The sequence below is a fragment of the Muscardinus avellanarius genome (assembly GCF_963383645.1).
Source record: "Muscardinus avellanarius genome assembly, chromosome: 8".
Lineage (NCBI taxonomy): Eukaryota > Metazoa > Chordata > Mammalia > Rodentia > Gliridae > Muscardinus > Muscardinus avellanarius.
This window is the reverse complement of record NC_137794.1, coordinates 93,458,486-93,478,640: the sequence shown is the minus strand read 5'-3', so window position 1 is coordinate 93,478,640 and position 20,155 is coordinate 93,458,486.

The window sequence follows — 20,155 nt, the reverse complement described above, 5'->3', positions numbered from 1 at the left end:
CTTCTATATGCTTTTACTTGAACATATCAAATCAACTTACATGAACCTTCCTAGAATTTCCTTAGTATTACTGTACAGATGTTTAATAATGCATTTAAATGTACTTTTCAAATTGTTTTCTATGAACTTCAATAAACTTAAGCAAAAATAAATAGAAAAAAATTAGCAGACTTAATTCCTTAATTTTACTATGTTTAAAGTAACCAAGGCTACCAAAAACATAAATAAATTTTTAAAAATATTAAGTTCACACATTTTATTCTTGATCATTATTATGTGAATATCACACAATATAAAAATTATATAATATAGCATATTAAGTAAAAATGCTTAAATATGGTGAAGTTCTTAAAATGATTCTTTAAAGAGCCGGGCATGGTGGTGCATGCTTGTAATCCTCGCGCTTGCGAGGCTGAGACAGGAGGATCGTGCAGGTTTGAAGCCAGCTGTGCTGGCTTAAGAGACCCTGTTTCCAAATTTTAAAAAAGTATAAAATAGGTCTGGGAGTGTAGCCCAGAGGTAGAAGGGCTTCCAGGAACCCCAGTACCACCAAAAAAATTTTAAAAAGATAATTTAAAGACATATATACACACATATTTTTAGTACTGGGGTCTTCAAGCTACACCTACAGCCATTTTGTTATATGTGTATATAATATATGTGGATATAAAATTGTATTATATATATATGAAATTGTATATATATTGAGAGTCTCCCTAAATTATTGAAGGTAGCCTCAAACCTGTAATACTCTCTCAAATATTGGGACTGCAGAGGCTTAATTAAAAAGGATTTTATAGAGAAAGAAAACATAGAAAGAATGTATCTAATTTTTTACTGATAATAACTGATCATAAAAAGAATATATACACCAAAATGCTGGTGAACAATTTTTGTAAAAGTGCATTATGGAATTTTTAAAACAGCTTTAAAAGCTTAATTTTATTTGTATAATGGTATTTATTCCAAATAGGTGTGTGTGTGTGTGTGTGTGTGTGTGTGTGTGTGTGTGTTAATTTATAAGCTCATTCTAAAATGAGTGGCAATGTACTGACATTAGTTAATGCAACCTTGAAGAATAAAGATATTCAATGATCCTAGTGTCAATAATTTTTATAGAGCTTAATTCTAATTCACTAAAACATTGTGCTGTTGGCATACTAATAAATTAATTGACCAATGGAAAATAAAGGGTAATCTGGAAAAAAATCCATTTTTATATCCATGCAATGTATTACAACAAGACTGTGGAATTCAGTCTTTGTAAGGATGGGGGATGGATTTTTCAATAAATAGTTCTAGTTTAATTAGATACCATCAGAAAGAGTAAACATTGTCCATTAATTTCACATAATTTATAAGAATTAATTCAAGATAGATCATAAACCTAGTCTAAAAGACTAGGTTCAATTTTTCAGAAGAAAATTCTATATTCTCATAAATTTGGAATAAGCAAAAATCGGTATGCATGGCATGAAAATATTAAATTTGTTCTTAAAAAAGACGAATATATTGCAGTTTTTATTTAAACATAATACTCTTTATAAAACCATTAAGGGAATGAAGACTAACCACAAGCTGGTAGAAGATATGTGCAATACTGTGTTCAACAAAACAGAAATTATTGCATCCACAAATAAATGATACATAGATAATATGACGCCTGGTGTGGTGGTGCACACTTATAATCCCTGCACTTGGGAGTCAGAAACAGGAGGATTGTGCAGGTTCGAAGCCAGCCTCGCTGGCTTAAAAGACCCTGTTTTCAAATAAAATATAAAAAATAGGTCTGGGAGTATAGCCCAGAGGTAGAAGGGTCCCATCCCCAGTAACACCAAAAAAAAAAAAAAAAAAAAAAAATCCTCTTTAAATGTTAGTGTAGGTACCACACAAATATGTTTACCTTTTCAATTTATTTTTTACATTAAACAAAAATATAGGGCTATGCTTATTATTCTTAGGATTAATTTTTTACCTTATATGTGGTTTCAAAACAACAAACAACTAAGGTATCAGTTTGTATCTAATATATATAAATTATTTTAAAAAATTAACTTAGAGGCTTAAAAATAGAAGGTTTCATTTTGTATGATCACATTTGTTCATTTCATTAAGAATCTAGGATTTTCTTAATTCTGAAATAAATGACTTGAATTTTATTCATGTCCCCAATGAATCTTGAGGATGTCTTTGAAACAAAATGGTGCATATACACTGATAATAATGTTATTGCCATTCAATTTCTTTCATATTTTAATGAATTCTTCTTAAGAATACTGGAAAAAGATTGATTATTGAACATTAAATGTTTTTTCTACCTGATGCAATCCATTTAATATGATTTAGTCTAACTTATAGACCATTTATTCATATAAAATAGGTTATTTTCAGTGATTAACTAAAAATATGGTGATTATTCACAATAGCATGACATTATCATTGTACATGCTTGATAATAAATATATAGGAGTGAATATATTAATACATCTGGGCATGGTGGTGCATGCTTGTAATCCCAACATTTGGGAGGCTGAGACAGGAGAATTACAGTTCGAAGACAGCCTCATGTACTTAATGAGGCCCTGTGCAACTCAGTGAGACCCTATTTCAAAATAAAAAATATAAAATAGGGCTGAGAGTGTAGCTCAGAGGTAGAATGTCCCTGGGTTTTATCCCTGGTACTGCAAATAATAATAATAATAATAATAATAATAATAATAAGAAGAAGAAGAAGAAGAAGAAGAAGAAGAAGAAGTAAATAAAAAATTAAAATGGTTATGTAGAAACATTTACTTACCCACTTGTTAAATGACAAATTAGATAGTTTAAAATCCTAGCTGGATGTGGTGTCAAATGGTTATAATACCAGTACTTGGGAGGCTGAGTCAGGAGGATTTCAGGTTTGAGGCCAATCTCAGCTACTTAGGGAGGCACTCTGCAACTTAGTAAGACCCTCTTTCAAAAAATAAAGAATAAATATTAGGGTAAAGCTCAGAAATAAAATGTTCCTGGGTTTAATCCCCAGTACAGGGGGAAATTTATTTAAAATACTGGTGGAAAATATGTCAACCAAAGGGAGAAGCACATATTAACCAAAGGGAGAAGAATACATCAGTCATAATGAAACTCAGTCTACTGTCATGAAAAGTGTTTTGAGAAAAGAATGAAAATAGCATAAATTTTAAAAGGGCATGGCAAGTGAAAGGTGAAAAAAAAAGCTAGAAGGCATTTCAGATAGCAAAAACATACTCTGCCCACCTTCATTGGCTCTGGCCACGAGCACTACAGTGGTACCATCTTGCCTTATAGTACTGGACTGCCACAGACTCACAGGAAAAAAACAGTGACTGAAACAAAGTAAGCAGCTGTAGCTCATTGAAATTGTAAGCTGCCAACACCTCCTGCACACACACCAGCTATGACCTGCTCACCACATCCTTCAGCTCTCAATACCCCTTTCACACTGTTAGACCAATCTTCTAGACAAAAGTTCAAACTTTAAGAACACCATCAACCAAATGGGGCTATTAGACACATATAGAACATTCAACCCAACTACAGCAGAGTTCAGTTTTTTCTCAGCTGATCAGAGAACAGTCTCCAAAATAGATCACATTCTTGACCACAAAGTGAGCACTAGCAAATTTTTAAAAAGATGACATACTTCTCTGTGTCTTTTCAGACAACAATGGAATGAAACTAGAAATCAACTATAGGAAGACCCAGAGAAACTACATAAACATGTGGAGACTGAACACCACACCGCTGAAAAAGATTGGGTCGCAGAAAAAGTAAGGGGAGAAATTAAGAAAGTCCTAGAAAAAAATAAAAATATAGATACCAAATATCAAAACCTTTGGGACGCTTTGAAGGCAGTATTAAGAGGAATATTCATAGCACTGAGGGCTCACATAAGAACAGAAAATCACCAAATAAATAACCTAATGACACACCTCAAAGCTCTTGAAAAACAGGAACTGTCTAATGACAAAGCAAGAAAAAGACAAGAAATTATTAAAATCAGAGTAGAAATCAATGAAGTAGAGAATAGAAAATACAAAAAAAAATCAACAAAATCAAAAGCTGTTTTCTTGAAAAAGCTAATAGGATAGATAAAACACTAGCCAACTTAACAAAAAAAAAAGAGAGCATCAATAAAAATGATAAAGAGATGAAAAAGGAGATATTACCACTGACAGTGTAAAAATCCAGAGGATTATCAGAAATTACTTTGAAAAACTATATTCCAACAAAATGGAAAATCTGGAAGAAACCGACACCTTTCTAGATAAATACAACTTTACTGAACTGAGGCAAGAATATATAGAAAATTTATACCAACCAATAGCAATAAAAAAAATTAAACAGCAATAAAGAACCTATCATCAAACAAAAGCCCAGTAACAAATGATTTTTAAAAACCTAATTCTAATACTCCTCAATCTATTTTATAAAACAGAAAAAAATGGAACTCTCCCAAATAAATTATATGAAGTCAAAATCACATTAATACCAAAACCAAAGAAAGACAGCTCAAAGAAAGCAAACTACAGGCTAATATTTTTTATAAACTTAGAGGCAAAACTGCTAAACAAACCAGTAGAAAAACATATTTAAAATCACATCAAGAAAAGTATACAACATGACCAGGAAGGGTTCATTCCAGAGACACAAGGCTGGTTCAACATACAAAAATCAATCCATGCAATTCATCATATAAACAAGACCACCAAAGGCAAAAATCACATAATGATTTTGATAGATGCTGAAAAAAAGTATTTGACAAAATTTAACTCTCATTTATGCTAAAAAACTGCAGATAATAGGAATAGAAGGAAAATATTTCAATATCATAAAAGCAATATACAATAGGCTTCAGCTAACATCATATTAAATAGGGAAAAATTGCAAGAATTTTTCCTAAAAAGAAGAACAAGACAGTGATTTCCATTATCACCACCTCTTTTCAATATATTACTTGAGACTCTAGCCAGAGAAATAAGGCAAGAAAAAGAAATAAAAGGAATATAAATAGGAAAAGAAGAACTAAAAGGCTTAGAGAAATGATCAACAAATTCAGCAAAGTGTCTGGATGCAAGAGCAATCTTAAAAAACCAGAAGCCCTTCTGTATGCCAACTATAAATACACTGAAAAAGAAATCCAGAAAACACTTCCACTCAGGATATTCCACAACAAAAAATAAAATAAAATACTAAGGATTGAATTTAACCATAAAGGTAAAAGACCTCTAGAAATAAAATTATAAAACATTGAAAAAGAAATTGAGAAAGTCCTTAAAAGATGAAGATATCTTCTATGTTCTTGGATAGGCAGAATAAATATCATCAATGCCATTCTTCCAAAAGTGATATACAGATTCAACACAATACCCATTAAATTACCATGGTCATTCATCACAGACACAGAAAATTCAGTCCTTAAATTTATTTGAGACAACAAAACACCCAGAATAAGTAATGTAGTTCTCAACAACAAGAACTAGGCAGGAGGAAGGCCAATACCTGACTTCAAACTATACTACAAAGCCATAGTAATAAAAACAACATGGTGTTGGCACAGATACATAGACCAATGGAGCAGAACAGAAGACTCAAAAGCAAATCCATACATTTACAACCTATTAATTTTTGACAGAAAAAAGATAATCTCTTCAACAAATGGTGTTGACAAAACTGGTAAACCATATGTAAAAAAATAGAAAAAAAAACCCACTTTATCACTCTGCACAAAAGTCAATTCAAAGTGGATCAAAGACATGGAAATCAGACCAGAGACCTCAAATCTCCTTGATGATGACATAGGTCCAGCACTGCAACACGTAGGCACAGAAAAAAATTTCTCAACAAGACTCTAAAGGCACAAGAAACTAAAAGGCAAATAAATACATGGGATTACCTTAAACTGAAGAGCTTTTGTACAGCAAAGGAAACTACAATGAAACTTTAACTCAGCCGTAAAAAAGAACAAAATTATATCATTTACAGGGAACTATAGAACATTATACTAAGTGAGATTAGTCAGTCACAAAATGTAAAAATTCAAATGCTCTCCCTAATAAGTAGAATCTAGGGAGAAAAAGAGTTATAGGAGGAATTCTAAACAAAAGAGGAGAAACTAAAAATGAGCAAATAAGATCTAACTGGGGATGGTGGCAGGGGGTAGGAGGAGAACTTCCTAATGTAAATGTACATTCACAGACATATCAATAGCAATATCTAAGACAAACATGAGAAGGAGTGAGGAGGGAGGAGGAAGAAATGGGGTGAGAATTGGGTAAGAGCCAAAGCGATATGTGCATATATGCCTCTAACATCTTGTACTCCATTAAGATATATGACTACAATGCACTAATAAAAAAAATTTAAAAAATAAAGTTCACGGTATTTCATCTTTTAAAGTGGAAGGAAGAACAAGAACCAGGTGTGATGGTTACTTACTAAGCATTTGAGGCTGTTTGTGAACCTGGATCCTCCTGTCTCAACCTTCCAAGTACTGGGATTATAAGCATGTGTCATCAGGCCTAGCTCATTCATATTTTTAAACATATTTCAATTTCTTTTTTCCTTCATTGAACAAATGATGAATCTCAAATAAAAAGCGAAAGAATGAAAGTGAGCTTTGCGTGCTCATAATATAATGCTTTGTTAACCACATGCATGCCTGCAGGTGTACCTGTGTAGTACTGGGCTCCGCACTGTCGAACTGTTTTCATCCCAAATCACTTAACCCTGGCTGTCTCTAATCCAGTCAAATTGACAGTCCAGAATTACCATCACAGTTGGGGACAAGAAGAATGCGTTCTCATGATTGAGATTAATGTCCTCATAAAAGGGGAAGAACATTTTCTCTTTCTTTCTATCATTTGAGGTCATAGGAGTCATCAAGAAGTGCAAGCCAGGAAAATGGTCCTAAACGGTAACCAAAAGCGCCCCTTGATCTTGGACTTTCCGTCCTTCAGAACTGTGAGAGGTAACTGTCCATTCAGTCTGTGGCGTTCTGTATGGCAGCACAGTCTAAGACATTTACTAAAGACTTAAAATACTCAAGACAGACATAGCTAATGACTTAATTTTTACTATCTCCTTTATCATTTAATCTATTCACTAATAACTGACTTTATTGCAAGTTAATAGATGAAGAAATTAAAACAGAGAAATTAAGTAATTTGCTCAAGCTTACTCAGATAGTCAGGGCAGAAAATCTGTCTGGCCTCAGGCTCTATTATCTTAATCACAATAACGTTCTGCTATCCCATAGTTTGTCCTCTGTTGCTACCCAATTAAAATCAGAAGCTATTACAAATACATGACCTCCAAAATTCAGAGTTACATATTTCAATTTAGCAGCATATAATCAAGAATAGATAATGATAGATTTTGATGCTAAACACATGGCCTTATTTTGAAAGAAAAGGATAACTTCAAGGCTATTATTATGGAATTAAAATATTTTACATGTCATTTATGCACTTTTATAAAATAGGTTTACATTCATTCACTATTTTACTCATTAAATGCACATAAATAAAATATGCTGTTTATATTTTGGAAGATCAGTAATTGAACAGAAGACTGGTATGTGTATGTGCATGTGTGTGTGTGTGTGTGTGTGTGTGTGTGTGTGTGTGTTATGTTACTAGAGACTGAACACCCAAGGGCACTTTACATCTAAGTTACAACCCCAGATTTATTTTATTTTATTTTATTTTTATTTTGAAACAGTGACTCACTAATTTACCAAGGGCCTCACTACATCATTGGAACTGGCCTGAAACCTGCAATCCTCCTGTCTCACTGTCTCAGCCTCCCTAATGGCATCACAGGTGTGTCCCATCACATATGGCTGAGTCAAAATTATTTACTAGATAACATATATGTGATGGAAAAGGTAAACAAATCAGTGTTTCAGCATAATACTTAACATACTTGTCCAGGAGGTTAGAGAAAGTTTCCAGGAAGATTTGATTATTAAAATTAACATTAGACAATAAAGGTTGATTTTAAAGTCAGAGGATGTTTGAATTTGAAAGTTGGAGACTGTCAGCTGATTGATAAATCATTAAAAATAAATTTTCTGACCATTATGTGATTTTCATACATAATTCAAAAGATGATAGCAGTTTCATTGATCTAACTATATAGTTATATAAATTAGGTTATAAAATCATATATGTAAATATATATATATATATATATGTTCTCAGTGCCTACATCTACTAAATTTTAAAATTGAAACAAATAATATTGAGCTATTGCTTGTTTAAACATGAATTAAACATCATAAGTGAATACATAAATTAATCATAAAATTAAATTTTAATGTTATTGTTACTATTTTAATAGTACTGTAACAAAATAGTTTTAATGATGGTCAGTAAATCAATAATAATCAATTAAGTTCCTTAAAGACTTATAGGCATAGGAAGTATCACAAACTTCAACAAAGTGCTGATAGAATTTGAGTAGACTTTTGCCAGCTACTCCTCTGATAGAGGACTAATATCTAGAATACACAGAGGACTTAAGAAACTAACCTTCATAAAAACAACTCAATAAAAAAGAACAAGTAAACTAAATAATACTTAATAAAAATAAATACAAGTGGCAAATAAATGTAAAAAAAATTCAACATCCTTAGCCATCAGAGAGATTTAAATAAAACTCTGAGGTCCCATCTAACCCTAATTAGAATGTCAATCTTTAAAAACACAACAACGAATGCTGGCAAGAATGTGGGTAAAGGGGAACTCTAATTCATCCTTGATAGGATTGCAAATTAGTGCAATCACTTTGGAAAACAGAACAGAGGATATGCAGAAGAATAGGAATGAATCTACCATATGACCTAGCTATACCACTCCTAGGTATCCACCCAAAAGAATGGAAACCATACTACAAGACTAATGCCTGCATATATTTGCTCAAAGCTGCAAAATTCACAAATGCCAAAATATGAAACAAACCAAGATGACCATTAATAGATGAATGGATTATAAAACTCTGGGATAAGCCGGGCGTGGTGGTGCACGCTTGTAATCCCAGAATTCAGGAGGTTGAGACCAGGAGGATCACGGTTCGCGGACAGCCTCAGCTATTTAGTGAGGCCCTCTGAAACTCAGTGAGACCCGGTTTCAAAATAAAGAATAAAAAATAGGGCAGGGGATGTAGCTCGGAGGTCAAACACCCCTGGGTTCCATTCCCAGACCCGCAAAAAATTAAATAAATAAATAAATAAATAAATAAACAAACAAACAAACAAACTATGGGATATGTACACATTGGAATTTTATTCAGCCATAAAGAAGAACAAAATTATGTAATTAGCAGAGAAATGGATGGAACTGCAGATTATAATGCTAATCAAAATTAGTCACCAAAAGTGAAGAGTGGAATGTTCCCTGTCATATGCAGAAGCTAGGGAGAAAAATGTGACATAGGAGGGACTCCAGATAAAGGAGAAGAAACTGTAAATGAGTGAAGAAGTCAACCTAAGTGAGTTAGGAAAGAGAAACACCTCAATGGACATTATGTATGTACCCAGTACACAGACTTATCAAAGCCAGTCACTGCTGAGCACTGGTAGGGGGGAGACAGCAGAGACAGGGCAGGACCTAGGGAAGATTCAATGAAAGCTGTTTGCATGTATGACTTTAGCACCCTGAACTTCATCAAGATGTGTGATTACAATGCACCAAAATCTAAAAAATATAGACTTAAGCTTCACATGCTTAGGTAATCAATGTAGTATTTTAAGTAATGTAATATATTTGAGCATAATCATGTGGAAAAATTAAAATAGAAAAATAGAAATAATAGAGTACAAATAGCCTGACTGGTAGAGACGAGCTTATACATATAGTTGTAAAAATGAATGATTATTTCTTAAAAACATTTTAATATTTAGATATATTTGGCTACATTTTAAAAAGTAATGTGATGGCTTTGTTTGGTAATGTTAGTGTTTTAAATAAGACAGTATTGGGGACTCGGGCGGACTGCGCAGAGCACGCCAGACCCCTGGGGAAACCGGGGCCTGGTCACAAGGCCCTGGGCCCGGGTGGGGGTCAGGCAGAGCATGCTGGAGCCCGGAAGAGCCAGGGCCCGGGTCGCAGGACTCTGGGCCCCGGGCGGGATCTCGTGGAGCACACCACACCCCTGGAGAAACCGGGGCCCAGTTGCAAGGCCCTGGGTCCTGGGCGGGGGTCAGGCGGGGCACGCTGGAACCCCTGAGAAACCAGGGCCGGGTCGCAGGACCCTGGGCCCCAGGCAGGATCATGTGGAGCACACCAGACCCCTGGAGAAACAGGGACCTGGTCACAAGGCCCTGGGCCCCAGACGAAGGTGAGGCAGGGCACGCCAGACCCCTGGAAGAGCTGGGGCCCAGTGGGCCTCAGACGGAGTCATGCGGACCATGCTGGACCCCTGGGGAAACAGTACTACTGAGTGCCTGATCCCCCAACCTCCTCAAACCACACATACTGTCTTCTCTTATTAAAAAAAAAAAAAGGAAAGAAAGAAAGAAGGAAAGGAAAAGAAAAAGAAAGAAAGAAAAATATCTGAGAGGAGTCAAGAAGGCTGTGGCGGATGCCAGGATACTGGAGATGCAGACAAAACTTATCCAAATGAACTGGAACTTTTGGAAAAATTTCCCACGAAGGAGGACTTCTTCTTCTCTACATTCTTAAGAATCTTGGACATCACCTGTAAGTAGAGTTTAGCGGAGACCTAGGAAAAAGGAGGTGTTGGAAGCAGTCTCTGCAATGGTGGTGGAGACTTGTACTCAGGAGAAGCAGAAATCGGATCCTACCAACCTTATTTTTTGGAGAAATTACACCAAACGTCAAATGCTACCATTGTGCGTGCTTAGGACTGAACAACATTCAGAGTAGAAAAAGAGCTCAGGAAAGATTTGAAATGGTGGAGGCAGTGGCAGTGGCAGTGGTCAGTACTCAGGGGAGCCAGGGATCTGATGCACTACACCTGGAACTTTTGAAGTAATAACCCCAGAGGCAGAATGCTACCAACACGCACCCTCGAGAACGTGGAACAAATGGCTGGGTGAAGAGGGTGCTCGGATTGGAGCCTGCCAATGGGTGAGGACAGCGATGGTCACAGAAAAGCTGGGATTGGAGGCTGCCGTGAGGCAAGGCCGGTGGTGGAACCACTGAGGCCAGGATTGGAGCCTGCCGAGGCGTTAGGCCGGTGCTGGGGCCAGTGAGGCCAGGATCGGAGCCTGCTGTGAGGCAAGACCGGTTCTGGGGCCTTCGAGACCAGGATCGGAGCCTGCCGAGGGGTTAGGCCAGTGCCAGGGCCAGTGAGGCCTGGATCAGAGCCTGCAGTGAGGCAAGGCCGGTGCTGAGGCCTCCGAGGCCAGGATCGGAGCCTGCCGAGGAGTTAGGCTGGTGCTGGGGCCAGGGACCGGCAATGGAGCCTTCTGTGAGGCAAGGCCACTACTGAGGCCTCCAAGGCTGGGATCAGAGCCTGCCGAGGGGTTAGGCCGGTGTTGGGGACTCCGAGGCCAGGAGAGGAGTCTGTCGAGGAGTTAGGCCGGTGCCAGGGTCAGCAAGGCTGGGATGGAGCCTGCCTTGAGGCTAGGCCGGTGCTGGGGCCACCAAGGCCGGGATCGGAGCCAGCCAAGGGATTAGGCCGGTGTGGGGGCCAGCGAGGCCAGAATCAGGGCCTCCCATGAGACAAGGCCACTGCTTGAGCCAGCGAGGTCTGGATCAGTCCACCAGGTAGCCAGGCCACTACTGGGGCCGTCAAGAGTGGGATCAGTACTTGCAATGCAGCATGCACAGAGAAATATCACAGAAAATTAAAACCAGATGCTTCCCCTAATCAGCAATAACTAGGAGGAAAGGGGCAACAGGAAGAGGTCGAGTTATAGAAAGGGCCCTATAGTGAAGCAATTAAAGTGACCAGAAGGTATGGAATAGGGGAGGATGGAGCCTGTTTAAAATGCAGGAGGTACATAAACAAATGTATCAAAGTGAATCATCAAACAAGCATGGGATCGAGGGAGGAGGAGGGAATGGGATGGGGACTGGATGAGGGCTAATTGGATGATGTGTGCTTGTATATCCTCTCAAGTCTTGTATTCCAATGTGATATATGGTTACAATGCACCAATAAAAATAAATTAAAAAGCCGGGCGTGGTGGCGCACGCTTGTAATCCCTGAGCTTGGGAGGCGGAGACAGGAGGATCGCGCAGGTTCGAAGCCAGCCGTGCTGGCGTAAGAGACCCTGTTTCAAAAATATAAAAATAGGTCGGGGAGTGTAGCCCGGAGGAAGAAGGGCTTCCAGGAACCCCAGTACCACCAAAAAAAAAAAAAAAAATTAAAAAATAAATAAATAAGACAGTATTGTATCTTTGATTCTGTTTAATTGAATTGGAAAGTATTCAGATTTTTTCTTAGAAATGATTAAAAATTAAAATACTTATGAAATGTATTTTATAGGTAACCCAAAACCTTCTAGTTTCATTTATCTGAAGAATGAGTGATAGTCTATGATATAGTATCAAATAAAAATATGGCTAAAAAGACATTAATGAAAATATTATATATCAAGATGAAAATTAAAAATGAAAGAGAATAAGTATTTTGATTAAAATAGTTTAAATGCCAGAACATACTATGCATTTTCTCTCTAAAACCTAACATGTAGCATAAAAGAGTGTCAGTGAAAAATGTTTGATGCAATTTTTTGAACTACTAAAGAGCTATAGTTTTATTATATGCATGCTATATTTAGGGCAATATATATTATTTTTTGAGGTTTCACTGCTGTAGCCTACAAGAGTAAATATCAGTGTGGTATGAATCCTGACATACATGTTATCTCTGTAGAACATGAATGCTGAAAGTTATCTTCTGAATGTACCGTGGGTATCATTCGGGGTAACATACCACAGTAATTCCTTGGTGTCACTGTGGGTTGGAGTTGATGCATGAACTATGTTAGACAGCAAGACAAAATTGTTTTCAATGCAGTCCTCAGGGAGCCCTTGAGAAAAGGGAAAACACTGATTTTGAAGGTTCACTTCAATGCCAGCTGGCAGAGATCTTAAAGGTTATTCTATTTCCCTCATACAACATAGTTATTTAAATGTCTCCATGTGGAGCATGTGAGAAGAGTGTATATTTAGCCACAATGGAATTTGAAAAATTATTTATAGTGGCAAAAGAAGAGAAAAACCAGGAAACTTTGTGCTTAATGCCACTTTGGCTATATTTCATGAATATTCTTGTTTTACAAATTCTTCACTTTATTTTTATTAGATAATTGAACTCCACAGAAAAAATATTTAGCTCTATGTTAATTAGAGGCCAAAGACCCACTTGGATATTTTCTACTATTTCTCTTTTCTGTCAAATTAGACATTTATTGTTTGGGGGCATATTATACAAACTTAGATTTCTTTTGTCAGACTAAGTTTAAAGGTGAGTAAAAAGACATTGAAAAATAAGTAATTGGTTAAATCAGTTGGCATGTGACTTTTTCAAGTTTCTGTTCTTTTAAATAATATATTTTAAGAATAACATTATATAACTTTATCTTACTTTTGTTAAAAACTTTAGCTGTTAAATCATTGTAAATATGTATATAATATATAAATAGCTTTGGATCAGACAAAAAATCTTGAATTACTTTTTTCCCTTTTCAAACAGTGACATAAAGGATGTAAATACTAATAATAAGAACCACTTTGTAGACAGTCTGAAATTTTACAGGATCCTGTGTTTGTTTTAATACTTCATTGCGATTTTTTTGAAATACATGATCATTTAAGAGCAAGTGGTCCCACATACATATTTACCTAGGTCTTGCAAATCGAGTAATCCTAGCTGATCTATTTGCAACACAAATACCCACAAAAACTTTTGGTTATATAAAACAGGCCTTGATAGCCGGGCGTGGTGGCGCACCCTTGTAATCCCCGCGCTTGGGAGGCGGAGACAGGAGGATCGCGCAGGTTCGAAGCCAGCCGTGCTGGCGTAAGAGACCCTGTTTCAAAAATATAAAATAGGTCTGGGAGTGTAGCCCGGAGGAAGAAGGGCTTCCAGGAACCCCAGTACCACCAAAAATTAAAAAAAAAAAAAAAAAAAAAAAAAAAAAAAAAACAGGCCTTGATGACTAATACACCGATAAAAAAAAAATTGGTATTACTCTTACACAACATGGAAAAAGGTAAGTAATTTAAATGAAATATTGGAATACTTTCAATAAAATATGTAAAATGCAATGGCAATATTTTATTGAAAAAAGATGATATAAGAAATTACATACTGAATGTATGGGAAGTTTGGGGAGATGCCTCATTATAGGACAAGTAGCCTTCTAAGAAGTTTCACTAAGGAATACCATCAGCAAATATATGCAAATATATACTCACGATTCCAAAAATAGGTTACATATAGAACATCTACTCTAGATTGTCTTCCTACCAAATGGTTCTCCTGCTTCCCTGCATATAACACTATTCTCAGTCATTGTTTAAATTTAAGTCCTCTTAGCTTTTAATCCCAATATAAACTCACAGAAATAATTTTAACACAAACCTCTTGGTGGTCTTGAGTGAGGTTCAGAATCCACCCTTCATACCCTGAAAAGATCCTGATATTATTATCATTATATCTGTCTTAGTCTGTTTGGAGTGATAGGATAAAGTACCACAATCTTATAAAAAATTACCTTTTATGCAAAATTTATTTCTCACTGTTTTGGAGGCAGCAAAGTCCACAATCATGGCAAACTTGGTGCCTGGTGAAAGCTGGCTTTCTAGTTCATAGACAAAATCTTCTCATTCATATGGTCGGTGGGACTTGAGGGATCCTCTCTGACATGTTTATAAAGACAATTTCATGTATGAGAGTTCTGCTTACATGATCTAATCGACTCACAAAAGCAATCTGCTAGTACTATCTCTCTAGGAATAAGGATTTTCTAAAATGAATTTTGGAGAGATACACTAATGCAGGCCATAACAGTTTCCAGTTGTTTTGAAGCCAAAAATATCCCTCTTACCAGGCCATACTAGGTACCCAATAAATGTTTCTAAAAAAAAAAAAATACCATGTTCACTTGAGAGTTATATATTGTTTTTTGAATCAAAATTACTCTCTTCCACAATTGGGAAAAAAACTTTGAATAAAAATTATTAGAGAGTCATGGGAATACCATGGGAAAATATAGTAAAACCTAGCACAAATATTTGGAGAACTTATACTATTCTCATTGATGAAATTATTTTTGAGTTTACAACTTACATCTTTTAAGACAAGTAATGTGTGGTTCAAAATTTTCAAAGAGATGGACTTATAGTAGGGAGAAAACTACTAGGCATTTCTTTCTTTAGTACCGTCTTAATTTAATATGCAACGATGTTATAAAAATGTATAATACTTTGCATTTTTGAAGTAAAAAGCGTTATTCAGAACAGCATGAACGTCAACACTCATTTGGCTCTTTATATGTTAAAAGATTAACACAGCTATTTTTTACTATCAAATAAAACTGCTTTGGAACTAGAAAAAAATCTCATGTGTATGTGCCTGTCTTTTTTTTTTTTCTTAGCATCTAATTTTAACCAACTAAATTATTTTAAGTATCAGCTTATTCAACATTTGAAATGAAAAAAAATTGCTTTTTAATGAAGAATCTGCACTCATCATAAAGATAGAACAAAAAGTCCTTGGCAGAGGTTTTCTCCACAGAAGTAGCCTATTTTTGTACTGTACATTGAGCAAATTGTAAAAATACAAATTGCAGAAATTGCATCTCCAGAACTTAAAAATAAAACAATATTCTAGGGCCTATGTTTCATTCTCTTTATATATTGCTCAGTAACAAAAATATCAGAAATGACATCATTATAATTTGTTTCATACTTTTTTTCTCTTTTATACTTTTATTAGGCATCATAGTCTTACATCATAATGTAGTTCACGGTGACAGTGACATACATACACACAGTCACAACAAGTTTTGAAGATTTATTTTATAAGAATATTGAGAAAGGACACTACACACATAATCAATGAAATGAGAGTAAAATCAAGTATAGTTTAAATGTATACCATTTATGTTCAGTAAAAAATTTAAAAAGATAAAATAAAATTGGTTGTTTTTTGGGGGAAAATGATTAACAAAGTGAGGGTTATAGCTTGTATGAAGTAGCTCTTCAGACACTGTAGTAAGGGGGATAAAATATTTGATGTATAATTTCTAAAGTTGATATTAAAACTGCTAATACTTAATAAAAGCATAAAGTACTGTGTAGAATTCAACTTCCAGAAATGGGTTGCCAGAAAAGCCCAAGGGTCATGGAAAACCATAATTAGATGGATGGGTTTGCTGAAAGCAGTCTGTTCCTCCAAGTTTCTGCGTCTCTGTCCAGCACCTATTCCCAAATATCCCACTTCTCAAGCATTATCTCAAGGATACTGCACCTCCTCAGTGCTTTTATTGCTAACTGCAACCTCAAGGACTCTTCTGCAATTGTTCACTGGTTTGCCTGGTTAGACTTTGCCCCTGGCTTTCCCTGCACCTCAACTAGTTAAACATTACTCCCGAGGCTTTGCACATGTGCAACAGTAATCAAACCTCAACCTCTCCCCTATTGAATGAATAAAAGCTGTGGAACAGTGTCCAGCGGGGTTGTCCCTAAACAGTGAGGGTGCCTGGCCTGCCCCTCCCAATGTGGTCTACGTCTGGGTCATTCTTCTCTCCTCAGGTGCATAGCCAGACAGTAATTAACAAGGTACCATGGTAATGATGTAACAAAACTCACAGTTTTTACTGAAGAACTTTGGTCAGAACTTGGGAATAGCGTATTCGTTCAATAATATTAATGCACATTACACTGCATGTAAGAAAAAGTAATTAATGAAATAAATTGCACAAAACACAGATACTTTATTTTTTTTTTATTGGTGCATTGTAATCATATATCACATTGGAATACAAGACTCGAGAGGATATACAAGCACACATCATCCAATTAGCCCTCATCCAGTCCCCATCCCATTCCCTCCCCCTCCCTCAATCCCATGCTTGTTTGGTGATTCACTTTGATACATATGTTTATGTATCTCCTGCGTTTTAAACAGGTTCCATCCTCCCCTATTCCATACCTTCTGATTGGTCACCTTAATTGCTTCACTATAGGACCCTTTCTATAACTCGACCTCTTCCTGTTGCCCCTTTCCTCCTAGTTATTGCTGATTAGGGGAAGCATCTGGTTTTAATTTTCTGCGATATTTCTCTGTGCATGCCACGTTGCAAGTACCGATCCCACTCTTGATGACCCCAGTTGTGGCCTGGCTACCCGGTAGAATGATCCAGACCTCGCTGGCTCAAGCAGCGGTCTTGCTCATGGAAGGCTCCGATGCTCCCAATGGCCCCGGCATTGGCCTAACCCCTCGGCAGGCTCTGATCCAGGCCTCGGAGGCCTCAGTAGCGGCCTTGCTTTACAGAAGGCTCCGATATCGGCCACTGGACCCTGCACTGGCCTAACCCCTCTGCAGGCTCTGATCCCAGCCTCTGATACCCCGAAACCGGCCTTGCCTCGCGGCAGGCTCCAATCCGGGCCTCGCTGGCCCCAGAACTGGCCTAACCCTTCGGCAGGCTCCGATCCTGGCCTCAGAGGCCTCAATAGCAGCCTTGCCTCACGGAAGCCTCCGATGCCGGCCACTGGCCCCGGCACCGGCCTCACCCCTCAGCAGGCTCTGATCCCAGCCGTGGAGGCCCCACCACCAGCCTTACCTCACGGAAGGCTCCGATCCCGTCCTTGCTGGCCCCAGCACCAGTCTAACCCCTCGGCAGGCTCCGATCCTGTCCTCGGAGGCCTCAATAGCGGCCTTGCCTCATGGAAGGCTCCGATGCCGGCTGTTGGCCCCAGCACTGGCCTAACCCCTTGGCAGGCTCGGATCCCGGCCTCAGAGGCCCCAGTACCAGCCTTGCCTCACGGCAGGCTCCAATCCCGGTCTTGTTGGCCCCAGCACAGGCCTAACCCCTCGGCAGGCTGCGATCCCAGCCTCGAAGTCCCCAGCATCGGCCTTGCCTCACGGCATGATCCGATCCTGGCTTCACTGGCCCCAGCACCGGCCTAACCACTCGGCAGGCTCCGATCCCGGCCTCAGAGGCTCCAGCACCAGCCTTGCCTCACAACAGGCTCCAATCCCAGCTTTGCTGTGTCTGTCACCAGCCTCACCCCTCGGCAGGCTCTAATCCGAGCACCCTCTTTACCCAACCATTTGTCCCATGTTCTCGAGGGTGCGTGGTGGTAGCATTCTGCCTGTGGAGTCATTACTTCAAAGGTTCCAGGTGTAATGCATCAGATCTCTGCCTCCCCTGAGTACTACCAACTACCATTGCCACTGCCTCCATCATTTCAAATCTTTCCCAAGCTCTTTTTCCATTCTGAATGTTGCCCAGTGTTCCTCAGCATGTGTGATGGTAGCATTCAACCTTTGGTGTAATTTCACCAAAAAAATAAAAAATAAAATAAGGTTGTTAGGCTCTGATTTCTGCTTCTTCTGAATACAAGTCTCCACCACCAATGCGAAGACCACTTTCAGCACCGCCATTCTCCTTGGTCTCCGCTAAAGTCTCTCTCCTTACAGGTGATGTCCAAGATTCTTAACAATATAGAGAAGAAGCAGTCCTCCTTTGCGGGGAATTTTTCCAATAATTCCAGTTCATTTGGATAAGTTTTGTCTGCATCTCCAGTATCCTGGCATCCACCACAGCCTCCTTGACCCCTCTCCAATATTTTCCTTTTTTCTTTTTCTTTTCCTTTTTTACAGGGTCCTTCTGGGTGGAAAGGGGATCACCTAGGGGTGCCCCACCAGTGCCTACCCACCCGCCCAGGATTGGGGCCAGAGGCCCGGACCACAGGGTCCTTCTGGGTGGAGTGGGGGGTCGGCGAAGGGTGTCCCACCAGTGCCTGCCCACGCGCCCAGGGTCGTGGCCAGAGGCCTGGACCACAGATTCTTCTGGGTGGAGAGGGGGTCGCCGAAGGGTGCCCCGCCAGCGCCTGCCCACCAGCCCAGGGTCGGGGCCAGAGGCCCAGACCACAGGGTCCTTCCGGGTGGGGAGGGGGTCGCCTAGTGGTTCCCTGCCAGTGCCTGCCCACCGTCCCAGGGTCGGGGCCAGAGGTCCAGACCACAGGGTCCTTTCGGGTGGAAAGGGGGTCGCCTAGGTGTGCCCCGCCAGTGCCTGCCCACCCGCCCAGGGTCGGGGCCAGAGGCCCGGACCCAAAACACAGATACTTAATGAAAAATTATAAACTGATTCAACTGACATAAAATAGTAAATAAAAAGGCATTTGATAGTTTCTTATCCTGGTCAAAATAGAATCAAACCAAGTATTGTTCAGGATTATATATTTTATTGTAACTGTGGGTCCAATAACACAAAAAACTAATTGTCTAGTAAAATCAGTAACTTGTGCTCCATAATTACAAGTCAAAACTGTAAATACAGTGATAGTACCATAAAATAAATACTTATAAAATGACTTTTTATTCTACAGTTGCCTTTCAAAAACTTTTGCCATATCTTATGAAACTATTCTAGTCTTGATTCTTCAAATCTGAGTAATTTCAATTTTTTATTTTTTTACTTTATGTCACATTTTTAACCAACAAGAAAAAAAAGAAGAAAACTCAAATGAAATTCTGAGCTTATAGTATTTGTTAGCACCAAGTTGTTCATTGATACAACAAAGTCTTGGTTCCACTTATGTGTCCATTTTCTATGGTTGGTAGGTGATTTCCACTAGAGAAAATCACTAATACGGTCATTTTATTTAATCTTACTATTATTTCTATTTTTTGTGTGGGTGTGGGTATGGATGGAAACCTCTGAGCTATACTCCCTGCACTACTTTTTACTTTTTATTTTGAAACAGGATCTCACTAAGTTACAGAGTGCCTCACTAAGTAGCTGAGGCTGTCCACGAACTGCGATCCTCCGGTCTCAGCCTCCAGTACACTGGAATTACAAGTGTGCACCACCATACCTGGCTTATTATTGCTATTAATAACTAGATTCAGGAAATTATTTTGATTTCACCCGTTTTGCCATTAATGTACTTCTTTTTGTTGTAGGTCCCAATTCTACATAAGT